The sequence below is a fragment of the Heterodontus francisci genome, chromosome 46, assembly GCF_036365525.1.
Source record: "Heterodontus francisci isolate sHetFra1 chromosome 46, sHetFra1.hap1, whole genome shotgun sequence".
NCBI classification, from domain to species: Eukaryota; Metazoa; Chordata; class Chondrichthyes; order Heterodontiformes; family Heterodontidae; genus Heterodontus; species Heterodontus francisci.
Window position 1 is genome coordinate 18,715,732 of NC_090416.1, and position 12,542 is coordinate 18,728,273.

The window sequence follows — 12,542 nt, forward strand, 5'->3', positions numbered from 1 at the left end:
TCCAGTCCTCCCCACACGCACAGTTTGTGCTGCTGTATGTCGTCTGCATGCATCTTGTAATTTCCCCCCTCCTTTGTATGGATTTGTTTTCTCTCTATACTTGGGGGGGGGGGGGGGGAAATCTTTTTCTTCCCCGGCAGCATACAGTTTCTAACCCTCTCTCTCCCTTATCAGTCTGACCTTGATAAAACCAATTTAGCACAACTTTTTCTCTTTTCTATCAGGTTTGTTGTCTTTCTCATCGTTTCGTTTGATCAGTTGAACTGACATAGTAGTACAAATCAGTGCAGATAACTGTCATGTTTGTTTTTTTTAGCCTTTTCCCCAAAAAACTTGACACTGTTGATTTGTCTTCCATAATTTTAACAGACTTTGCCTGTTATTTTTTTCTCTGTTAATTTGAGTTTTTAATTGAAAAGACATTCTATAATTTGCTGATTCTGCTGTTGGCTATTTTAATAATTATAAATAGATTCTTGGCATTACTTTCACTATACGTCTGGCGTTAAGTAAGTAGACAGACTGTTTCAGAGTAACTTAAGTTAGTGCTGTATGTTGCTGTCGAAGAAAGAAGTAGTTGCTTTCTGATGTTGTTACCGTGACTTAAAGGGAAGGCCAATCGATTGTTTTTTAGATTTCTCCAAATGGCCTGGTTTCGTTCAGTCTTTGTTGAATGCTGTTTTAAGAGATTATGATGTGAAGCCGAAAATGATTTGATGCATTAAGTTAGCTAAAGTGAGGCATCACTGTGCATGTGTGCTATAACTTTAAAAATTCACAAAGCCAGCTGTTGACGGAAGCATTTTCATTTTGGATGAATGTGGTTTTATAATCCCCAATCTTAATGTGATCTTACAACTTCATTTAACCTCAAGTGGTGCTTTTCAAGCCTTCAGGTACGTTTCTAGGAAAAGCAAAAAGAATCCACCTTCCTGAAAGTGAAAGGAAATGAGAGGCCTTTGTTGAAACCTGCCTTTTTCCAAGGCTTCTGACAGCTCAAAATGCAACCAGGGTGAAGCAATTGACCCAAATACTCCCTGCGCCACTTCAAAAATTGTCAGGAGTCTTGTGAAAGCTTTCAGGTGCTTACACTTCTGACAGACAATGCACAGACTCTTGTGAAGTGAATCTATTCAGATCATGCATCAAAGTGTTGTTGGGTGTTTGGTACAGCCTTGTTCAAGTAGCAAGAATGTGTATTTAAAATTGTGTTCTGGGACCCTGAGTCCCAGTTCAGCAGAAGCAATGTTTGAACTATTATGACATGCCTAATTTAACATCTGGTGAACCCTGACTCAATGAGATATGCATGTAGGTTTGTGTTTGTGACTCATTATTAGAAAAACCATAATTAATATTTGGGAAGGTACCAATTTTGGACTGTGTTCATGTATGTGTGAATGTGTATATAGAATTTCTAATAGAGATGTCTATTTTGCTATGAAAACTATTAACACTAGCTTACTTGTAAATTTGTAATAAGCTGACTGATGACATGGTTTCCAAGCCAGTAAGCATCTACCTGTATATGTTGTATGTCCATATTCCACAAACCTGGTGGTAAATGTTAACTTGAATTCATGTCTTACTGAGAAAAGTTGACTTATACTCTTGATGTTTTAAGTGTGTTTATCACCTATCATGCCAGAAATACAGTATGGATGAAAAGTAAATATACCATTTTGAGGTTATAGCATAGATGAAACGATGGAAAGGTTCTGATTTTTATTTTAGAAGTTTCTAGTGAAAAGTAGCTATGCTTGGAAGATGACTTTTATTGTAACATTCTACTTCCCAAAACATCTTTAATCTTAGATATTAGTGACAGTTGGGTTCATGTAATACAGTAAGGTTAATATCCTGATTGCTTGTTGCACTGAAGGCTATAAGTTCAAATTACAAGTATTTACATTCATCAACAATGACATCACCTCCGGCATCAATGAAAGTGAAATAGTTGACCCTTAATCTTTTTCACTTAAAATAATATTTGAATGAGAGAGAGAGAACACGACTGGCTACATATTATTTTTAAAGAACATATTTTTCCCTGACAGGAGATGTATTACAAAGTTTCACTAAGTCTTAAAGTAAAAGCTGGTTTAATTCTGTTTTTGCCTGTTTTTAAAAGTGAGGGCAATGTGGAAGGTTTTCCTTTTTGTGAAATTTGGAGCATAGATTCCATAAAAATTGGCAATTGAGTAAATGATGAATTTGCATGGGAACAGACATCAAAAAATCTCATTGAAATCTCTGTTTAGTCTGTTGATCTTTATGGCGATTATGTGGTAGATAATCTTGTCTGCCATGTCAGTCTGTAAGTTTTGATGTGTACATTATATCAGATACTGATGGGTGTGAAGAGAAAGAACTTGCATTATGCAGCACCTTTCAAAACTTCAGGACGTCACAAGACGCTTTACAGTCAAGTAAGTATTTTTGAAGTGTAGTCACAGTGGTAATGTAGGAAATGGGGCTGTGTATTTTCGTGCCTTTGAGGACAATCAACAGGTTGCGAGTACATGATCTGGACTAGTACATCAGTGTGGCAGTAGGGCAGTGTTGCATTGCTGGAAGAATCCTCTTTCAGGTGTGACATGATACTGAGGTGCCATCTGCCTGTATTGTGGTTCAGTTGCCATGTGAAACTGAGGTGCCATCTGCCTGTATTGTGGTTCAGGTGCCATGTGAAACTGAGTGCCATCTGCCTGTATTGTGGTTCAGTTGCCATGTGAAACTGAGGTGCCATCTGCCTGTATTGTGGTTCAGGTGCCATGTGAAACTGAGTGCGATCTGCCTGTATTGTGGTTCAGTTGCCATGTGAAACTGAGGTGCCATCTGCCTGTATTGTGGTTCAGGTGCCATGTGAAACTGAGTGCCATCTGCCTGTATTGTGGTTCAGTTGCCATGTGAAACTGAGTGCCATCTGCCTGTATTGTGGTTCAGGTGCCATGTGAAACTGAGTGCGATCTGCCTGTATTGTGGTTCAGTTGCCATGTGAAACTGAGGTGCCATCTGCCTGTATTGTGGTTCAGTTGCCATGTGAAACTGAGGTGCGATCTGCTTGTATTGTGGTTCAGTTGCCATGTGAAACTGAGGTGTGATCTGCTTGTATTGTGGGTCAGGTGCCATGTGAAACTGAGTACGATCTGCCTGTATTGTAGTTCAGTTGCCATGTGAAACTGAGGTGCCATCTGCCTGTATTGTGGTTCAGTTGCCATGTGAAACTGAGGTGCCATCTGCTTGTATTGTGGTTCAGTTGCCATGTGAAACTGAGGTGCGATCTGCTTGTATTGTAGGTCAGGTGCCATGTGAAACTGAGGTGCCATGTGAAACTGAGGTGCCATCTGCCTGTATTGTGGTTCAGTTGCCATGTGAAACTGAGGTGCCATGTGAAACTGAGGTGCCATCTGCCTGTATTGTGGTTCAGTTGCCATGTGAAACTGAGGTGCGATCTGCTTGTATTGTAGGTCAGGTGCCATGTGAAACTGAGGTGCGATCTGCTTGTATTGTGGTTCAGTTGCCATGTGAAACTGAGGTGTGATCTGCTTGTATTGTGGTTCAGTTGCCAATGTGAAACTGAGGTGCGATCTGCTTGTATTGTAGGTCAGGTGCCATGTGAAACTGAGGTGCGATCTGCTTGTATTGTAGGTCAGGTGCCATGTGAAACTGAGGTGCGATCTGCTTGTATTGTGGTTCAGTTGCCATGTGAAACTGAGGTGTGATCTGCTTGTATTGTGGTTCAGTTGCCAATGTGAAACTGAGGTGCGATCTGCTTGTATTTTAGGTCAGGTGCCATGTGAAACTGAGGTGCGATCTGCTTGTATTGTAGGTCAGGTGCCATGTGAAACTGAGGTGCGATCTGCTTGTATTGTGGTTCAGTTGCCATGTGAAACTGAGGTGTGATCTGCTTGTATTGTGGTTCTGTTGCCATGTGAAACTGAGGTGCGATCTGCTTGTATTGTAGGTCAGGTGCCATGTGAAACTGAGGTGCAATCTTCTTTTATTGTGGTTCAGTTGCCATGTGAAACTGAGGTGCGATCTGCCTGTATTGTGGGTCAGGTGCCATGTGAAACTGAGGTGCAGTCTGCTTGTATTCTGGTTTAGGTGTGACATGAAACTTGGGTGTGGACTGCCTGTATTGTGGTTCAGGTGTGACATTGAACTGTGGTGTGGTCTATCTCTATTGTGGTTCAGGTGCAACATTGAACTTTAAAAAAAATTCGTTGATGGGATGTGAGCGTCGCTGGCTAGGCCAGCATTTATTGCCATCCCTAATTGCCCTTGAGAAAGTGGTGGTGAGCTGCCTTCTCAAACCGCTGCAGTCCTTGGGGTGTAGGTACACCAACAGTGCTGTTCACAAAGGAGTTCCAGAATTCCAGGATTTTGACCCGGCGACAGTGAAGGAATGGCGATATTGTTCCAAGTCAGGATGGTGTGTGGGTTGGAGGGGAGCTTGCAGGTGGTGGTGTTCCCATTGCAACTGCTGCCCTTCTTCAAGGTGGTGGAGGTCGTGGGTTTGGGAGGTGTCGTTGAAGGAGCCTTGGTGAGTTACTGCAGTGTATCTTGTAGATGGTACTCACTTCTGCTACTGTGTGTCGGTGGTGGAGGGAGTGAATGTAAGTGTTGGATGGGGTGCCAATCAAGGTGGCTGCTTTGTCCTGGTTGGTGTCCAGCTTCGAGTGTTGGAGCTGCACCCATCCAGGCAAGTGGAGAGCATTCCATCACACTACTGACTTGTGCCTTGTAGATGGCGGACAGGCTTTGGGGAGACAGGAGGTGAGTTACTCACCACAGAATTCGCAGCTTCTGACCTGCTCTTGTAGCCACAGCATTTATGTGGTTGGTCCAGTTCAGTTTCTGATCAGTGGTGATCCCTGGAATGTTGATAGTGGGAGATTCAGTGATGGTAATGCCATTGAAAGTCAAGGGGAGATGGTTAGATTTTCTCTTGTTTGGGATGGTCATTGCCTGGCACTTGTGTGACGCGAATGTTAATTGCCACTTATCAGTCCAAGTCTGGATGTTGTTCAGGTCTCTGATATGGACGTGGGCTGCTACAGTATCTGAGGAGTCGTGAATGGTACTGAACATTTACAGCCATCAGCTAACATCCCCACTTCTGACCTTATGGAGGGAAGGTCATTGATGAAGCGGCTGAAGATGGTTGGGCCTAGGACACTACCCTGAGGAACTCCTGCAGTGATGTCCTGGAACTGAGATGATTGACCTCCAACAACTACAACCATCTTCCTTTGCACTAGGTATGACTCCAACTAGAGTTTTCCCCCTGATTCTCATCCAGTTTTGCGAGGGCTCCTTGATGCCATATTTTGTCAAATGCTGCCTTAATATCAAGGGCAGTCACTCTCGCCTCATCTCTGGAGTTCTTTTGCCCGTGTTTGGACCAAAGCTGTAATGAGGTCAGGAACCGAGTGGCCCTAGTGGAACTAAAACTGAGCGTCACTGAGCAGGTTATTGCTGAGAAAGTGCTGCTTGATAGCACAGTTGACGACCCCTTCCATCACTTTGCTGATGATTGAGAGTAGAGTGATATGGCGGTAGTTGGCTGGGATGGATTTGTCCTACTTTTTGTGCACAGGACATACCTGGGCAATTTTCCACATTGCCAGGTAGATGCCAGTGTTGTAGCTGAGGTACAGTCTGCCTGTACTCTGGTTTAGGTGCCATATGAAACTGAGGTGTGGTCTGCCCTGTATTGTAGTTCAGGTGCCACGTGAAATCATGGTGGGGCTGTGTTGTGGTTCAGGTCCCACGTGAAACTATGGTGCGGTCTGCCTGTGTTGTGGTTCAGGTCCCACGTGAAACTATGGTGCGGTCTGCCTGTATTGTGGTTCAGGTCCCACGTGAAGCTATGGTGTGGTCAGCCTGTATTGTGGTTCAGGTCCCATGTGAAACTATGGTACGGTCTGCCTGTATTGTGGTTCAGGTGCTATGCCAAATTGACGTGCAGTCTACCTGTATTATGATTCAGGTCCCATGTGAAACTGAGGTGCAGTTTGTTTGTATTGTGGTTCAGGTGGATGTAAAAGATCCTATGCTACTATTCAAAGAAAAACACAGTTTTCCTAGTGTCCTGGCTGACGTTCCTCCTTCAGTGTTAGCAAAAACACATTAACTGGTCATTTGTCTGGAGTGCTGTTTGTGGGGCCTTGCTGTACACAAATAGGCTGCTGCATTTGCCTACACAATAACAGTACTGCACGATAAAACTAGTTGTTTAGTTGTGAAGCGCTTTGGCATTTCCCAGTTTAATCTTGCTCCAATGTTAGGCGAACTAGCAACTGCAGATAGTCTACCCTGGAACAATTGCTAGGGTAACTTTTGTAGGACTCCACGACCCCAAGCAGTGTCTTGCTCTTAAACTGCCCACAGTGCTGCAAAGCATGCTACAATGGGAGGCACAGTGGCGTAGTGGTTAGCACCGCAGTCTCTCAGCTCCAGCGACCCGGGTTCAGTTCTAGGTACTGTCTGTGTGGAGTTTGCAAGTTCTCCCTGTGACCTTGTGGGTTTCCGCCGGGTGCTCCAGTTTCCTCCCACAGCCAAAGACTTGCAGGTTGATAGGTAAATTGGCCATTGTAAATTGCCCCTAGTGTAGGTAGGTGGTAGGAGAATGGTGGGGATGTACTTGGGAATATGGGATTAATGAAGGATTAGTATAAATGGGTGGTTGTTGGGCGGCACTGACTCGGTGGGCCGAAGGGCCTGTTTCAGTGCTGTATCTATAAATAAAATAAACAATACAGAGTGATGGATGCATTTCTCTGTATAGAATTCCCTACTTGACCAGCTCCTGATTTCAGTCATGCTTAGGTCAGATTAGGTCAGTTAAAAGCAAAATACTGCAGATGCTGGAAATCTGAAATAAAAACAAGAAATGCTGGAAACACTCAGCAGGTCTGGCAGCATCTGTGGAGAGAGAAGCAGTGTTAACGTTTCAGGTCAGTGACCCTTCTTCAGAACAGAAGGGTCGCTGGCCTGAAACGTTAACTCTGCTTCTCTCTCCACAGATGCTGCCAGACCTGCTGAGTGTTTCCAGCATTTCTTGTTTTTATTCCCCGACAGCTGATTGGGATGGAGGGGGAGTGGGGATGTGTGGGAATGATAGAACCAGTTATTCATTCTATTAAAATGGTAACTCTATGATCTGCAAATATGGTGATAAAGCCTGTCTTCTGGAAACATTCCCCATGCTTTTTTTGGCTGAGAACTGTACTTATTCTCTGCTCTGTCAATGTTCCACATAGAGGAAGCGCTACGAAGGTTTACTAGACACATTCCTGGGATGGTGGGATTATCCAAGAAGGAGAGATTGAGGAGACTGGGTCTGTATTCTCTAGAGTTTAGAAGAATGAGAGGTGATCTCGTTGAAGCATACAAAATTCTTATAGGGTTCGACGGGGTTGATGCAGGAAGGATGTTTCCCCTGGCTGGGCGGGTCTTGAATCAGAATCTCAGAATAAGAAGTCGGCCATTTAGGACTGAGATGAGGAGGCATTTCTTCACTCTGAGGGTGTGAATCTGTGGAATTCTCTGCCCCAGAGGGCTGTGGAGGCTCAGTCATTGAATAGGTAGAAGACAGAGATCAATATCCAGGAATATGGGGATAGTGCGGGAAAATGTTGTTGGGGTAGAGGATCAGCTATGATAGAACATGTAACAGTACAGCACAGTACAGGCCCTTCGGCCCACAATGTTGTGCCGAACCTTTAACCTAGGATCAAACTACCTACATACCCTTCATACTACTATCATCCATGTACCTATCCAAGAGTCGCTTAAATGTCCCTAATGTATCTGCTTCTACTACCACCGCTGGCAGTGCATTCCACGCACCCACCGCACTCTGTGTAAAGAACCTACCTCTGACATCTCCCCGAAACCTTCCTCCAATCACCTTAAAATTATGCCCCCTGGTGATAGCCCTTTCCGCCCTGGGAAAAAGTCTCTGGCTATCCACTCGATCTATGCCTCTCATCATCTTGTCCCCCTCTGTCGAGTCACCTCTCGTCCTTCTTCGCTCCAATGAAAAAAGCCCTAGCGCCCTCAACTTTTCTTCGTAAGACATGCCCTCCAGTCCGGGCAGCATCCTGGTAAATCTCCTCTGCACCCTCTCTAAAGCTTCCACATCCTTCCTATAATGAGGCGACCAGAACTGAACACAATATTCCAAGTGTGGTCTAACCAGGGCTTTATAGAGCTGCAGCATAACCTCGCGGCTCTTAAACTCAATCCCCCTGTTAATGAAAGCCAACACACCATATGCTTTCTTAACAACCCTATCAACTTGGGTGGCAACTTTGAGCGATCTATGGACATGGACCCCAAGATCCCTCTGTTCCTCCACACTACCAAGGATCCTGTCTTTAAGCCTGTATTCTGCATTCAAATTCGACCTTCCAAAATGAATCACTTCACACTTTTCCAGGTTGAACTCCATCTGCCACTTCTCAGCCCAGCTCTGCATCCTGTCAATGTCCCGTTGCAACCTACAACAGCCTTCCACACTATCCACAACTCCAGCAACCTTCGTGTCATCGGCAAACTTGCTAACCCAGCCTTCCACTTCCTCATCCAAGTCATTTATAAAAATCACAAAGAGCAGAGGTCCCAGAACAGATCCCTGCGGAACACCACTGATCACCGAGCTCCAGGCTGAATAGTTTCCATCTACTACCACCCTCTGTCTTCTATGGGCCAGCCAATTCTGTATCCAGACAGCCAACCTTCCCTGTATCCCATGCCTCCTTACTTTCTAAATGAGCCTACCATGGGGAACCTTATCAAACGCCTTGCTAAAATCCATATACACCACATCCACTGCTCTTCCTTCATCAACGTGTTTTGTCACATCTTCAAATAATTCAATAAGGCTTGTGAGGCATGACCTGCCCCTCACAAAGCCATGCTGACTGTCTCTAATCAAACTATGCTTTTCCAAATAATCATAAATCCTGTCTCTCAGAATCCTCTCCAATAATTTGCCCACTACCGACGTAAGACTGACTGGTCTATAATTCCCAGGGTTATCCCTATTCCCTTTCTTGAACAAGGGAATAACATTTGCCACCCTCCAATCATCTGGTACTACTCCAGTGGACAGTGAGGACGCAAAGATCATCGCCAAAGGCGCGGCAGTCTCTTCCCTCGCTTCCCGTAATATCCTTGGGTATATCCCGTCTGGCCCCGGGGACATATCTGTCCTCATGTCTTTCAAAATTTCCAGCACCTCCTCCCTCTTAGTTGAATGGTGGATGAAGGGGCTAAATGGCCTACCCCTGCTCCTATTTCCTATGTTCCTAAACTGCTGGAAATTAATGGCGACCCAGAGGTACCTGAAACACTATTTTGGTCCTGGGCCACAGCTGAAGGAACGATGGACCAAAGTGGCCCCTGTGGTGTAATATGAGTTCACTAAGTGTGGCAACCACATTAAGACAGCTTACTCCCAGACCTTGAAGAGTGCCTGAGCTTCACTTGCAGTTTCTATACAGTGACATGACTAAAATTATAAATAAACACAGTGGTATTGGGGTTTGAACCTGTATCATAATGTTGCCATGCTTTGGCACTCCATTATGCTGCATCCTTCTGATTGTAAGCTCCCCTTGAAATAGGAACTTGGCTTCTAGGGCTTGCCCACCTGTACTTGGTGCTGTAAATTTACCTGAACCTTGTAAGCTCTCATCAAATGTGACTCTTCATAAACAGCAGTAGAGGCAGTAGGGAAAATCAATGGGTGCAAAAAGATAGTTGTGGGGTCTATGTTCAGGGACAGCTTGATATTCGAACTTGGTTTATTATTACGAAGGGGAAGGCGGAGGCTATCTTTAACATTATTTTATGAGTTAAGTGCAGCAACTAGATAAGCTAGGGCTCTTCAGTCTCAAAGAGACATCCCTAGGGACCTTGAGATGTATGAGATACTTAATGGGATAGATGAAGCAAACCTGAAACATTTTTCTGATATGCCAGGGCAGCAGGACACAGGATCATCAGGATGTATTTCTTTGCACAGATGATATACAAGATTCTGACAGGTTTGGATAAGTTAGACAAAGTAAAGCTGTATTCATTGGCTGATGGTTCAAGGACTAGGGGACACAGATTTTAAGGTTTTGGGCAAGAGGTGCAGGGGGGATGTGAGGATGAATTTTTTACACAGGGAGTGGTAATGACCTGGAACTTGATGCCTACGAGGGTGGTGGAAGATGAATAGTTTTGAAAGGAAATTGGATGGGCACTTACAGGGATAGAGTGGGAGATTGGATTGCTCTGTAGAGCCGGCATGGACTTGATGGGCTGAATGGTTTCCTTCTATAACTCTATGACTCTGGAAGGAGTTGCCAGGTGATGTACAGCATTTATTTAGTGAGATTGGTCGATATTTAAGGAAAAGGTGTTGTATTAGACCCCAGCATGCCGAGTAGTTTCTTTTTCCAAGTTGTAAACATCTCAACTTGTTTCCAGGCCTATGCGAGGATGCTGCAGTAGGGAGATGGTAGGATGGGAAATCAAATGGGCTGAATGATCATGTGATGACTACAGCACCAAATGATAGAGATCCAAATTGGAAACTTCATTGCTGACCGCTAGTTTCAGGAATGCTGTTGTGGCAGGCACGAAGTGGCGATAAGGCTCTTCCCCATAAAAGGAGGACATTTGACAAAATAGTCATCCTGTATTGCTGTGTGTGGCATCTTGGAGCTGGTGCAATAACAGTGGCATAGGCCTGGAAACAAGTTATTGGTCACGAGATGTTTACAGCTTGGAAAAAGAAGAAGCTACTCGGCATGCTGGGGTCTGATACAACACCTTTTCCTTAAATATTGACCAATCTCAGTAAATAAATGCTGTACAGGTTGAATAATGAATGCTTAGGATTATGTGACATAGGTATAGGAGGTTTACATGAGTGAAATGTAGGTGAACACTTGAATATTTTGTAGCTTTACAATATACTTTGTCTTTTTTTATATATACAAGATACCTTGTGTTATTGAAAATAGCTAAGAAGCTTAGTGGTGAGTGGGTATGACTGGAGGGAGTGAAAATGTGTGACATTGTCGAGATGGATAAGCTTTCACTGTATTTTGATATCAAAAATTGAGGTTTGACAAATTCTTGGCCATAAGTTATAGTTTGTCTTCAAACTGTAGCTTCAACTTCAGCAGACAGTGGGTTGCTTCACAGATGGTCATCCTGCAAACCATGTGAGTGGTTCGGGACATTTATCAAGCACTTCGTTTTATCCATCTGACTTGATTGACAGGCCATAAAAACTAGTGAAGCAGCTACAGATTTGTCATGTGACATTTTTGTCTTGAAGAAACTCTTCTTGATCCCAATGAATGGTTTAAAGTTCAGGTCATGAATCAGGTAGGTTGTTAAAGTGGAGGAAATTGCGTAGTGTGGTATTTCTATCAACAAAATGCTGGATTCCTATTGAATCTTGTGTAAAATTATTTAACTGCTACACTATTTGGAACAAGCTTTGGTTTTGTTGGTTGTTGGCTCATCCGATAGAGTGTCATACTGTGGGACGCTGCTCTATTTTACAGGAGGTGGGAGTGGGAAATCATCAGTAGTGTGCCTTTGCTCATGTTCGTTGTGGAGAAATCCAGGTGGTGGACCATTCTATCCTCATGAGCAAAATAGAGGCATATGGAGAGGCAGGCAGTGAATGGTGGGTTAAAGGGCTTTTTGTAAAATAATAGAGTAATAAAAAAAAACTTGGCTTTGTATTGAACTTTAAAACTTGTCTTTTTTACAGTCAATAGCTTCTAGGGAGATCCTACTTGTTTTTCTTTAGGCTTTCAAGAAATTTGTGAACACTGAAGGTGTGTACTTGTTGCATTTCTGAGGCTGTAATAATTTCTGCAAGACCCTCTCCGTCAGCACCCATTCTGCATAGGGACTTTTATGAGCAATGCTCAGTTTTATGTTGATGTGGCAAGAGTGTTAGAAAATTATAGAACAGAAGCTACTGACTAGCATCTTCATAACTGGGTTGCTGTTTATGGTTGGCAGAGGGTTGCTTTATTTTCCATTGTTCTGTCTGTTTAGAGATTTTAATTTTTAAAGCTATAACGCATGTTTTTGATCCTGTGCATATTAGTTGAATATGTTCACTCAGGGTTCTAGGGATGTACCAGTATTATCTGGTGCAGTTTCAAATGACTGGGGTGGGGGGTCTCCATTTTACTTAAGAGGACAGCAGAAAAAGCTCAGTTTAGTTATGATTAAAAATATAATTGACTTTATCTACTGGAGTGCTTTGATTCGCATGTGAAACCTGTGCTTCCAAAGGGAATGAGATGTTAAACTGATTTAGAAGCTGTGCAAGTAAAATAGTGGCCCTTAAACTATTGCACATCAGCATCACCATAACTAACATGACCTTAGACAGGGATCCATTGAGCATTTGTAGATTTAAAAAAATACATACATTGTGGCTCAAAATAGGCCTGTGTTGCTGTCTGATAAATGTTGAAATAACTGTAATGGATTCAGCTATTTTA

The 12,542-nt window shown here is 43.5% G+C and overlaps 1 protein-coding gene across 6 annotated transcripts in view; it reads left to right on the plus strand.

Annotated features, from left to right (window-relative positions):
• Positions 1 to 12,542, plus strand: part of ash1l (ash1 (absent, small, or homeotic)-like (Drosophila)) — a 271,172-nt gene that overhangs the window by 1,260 nt on the left and 257,370 nt on the right. The window lies entirely within an intron of this gene.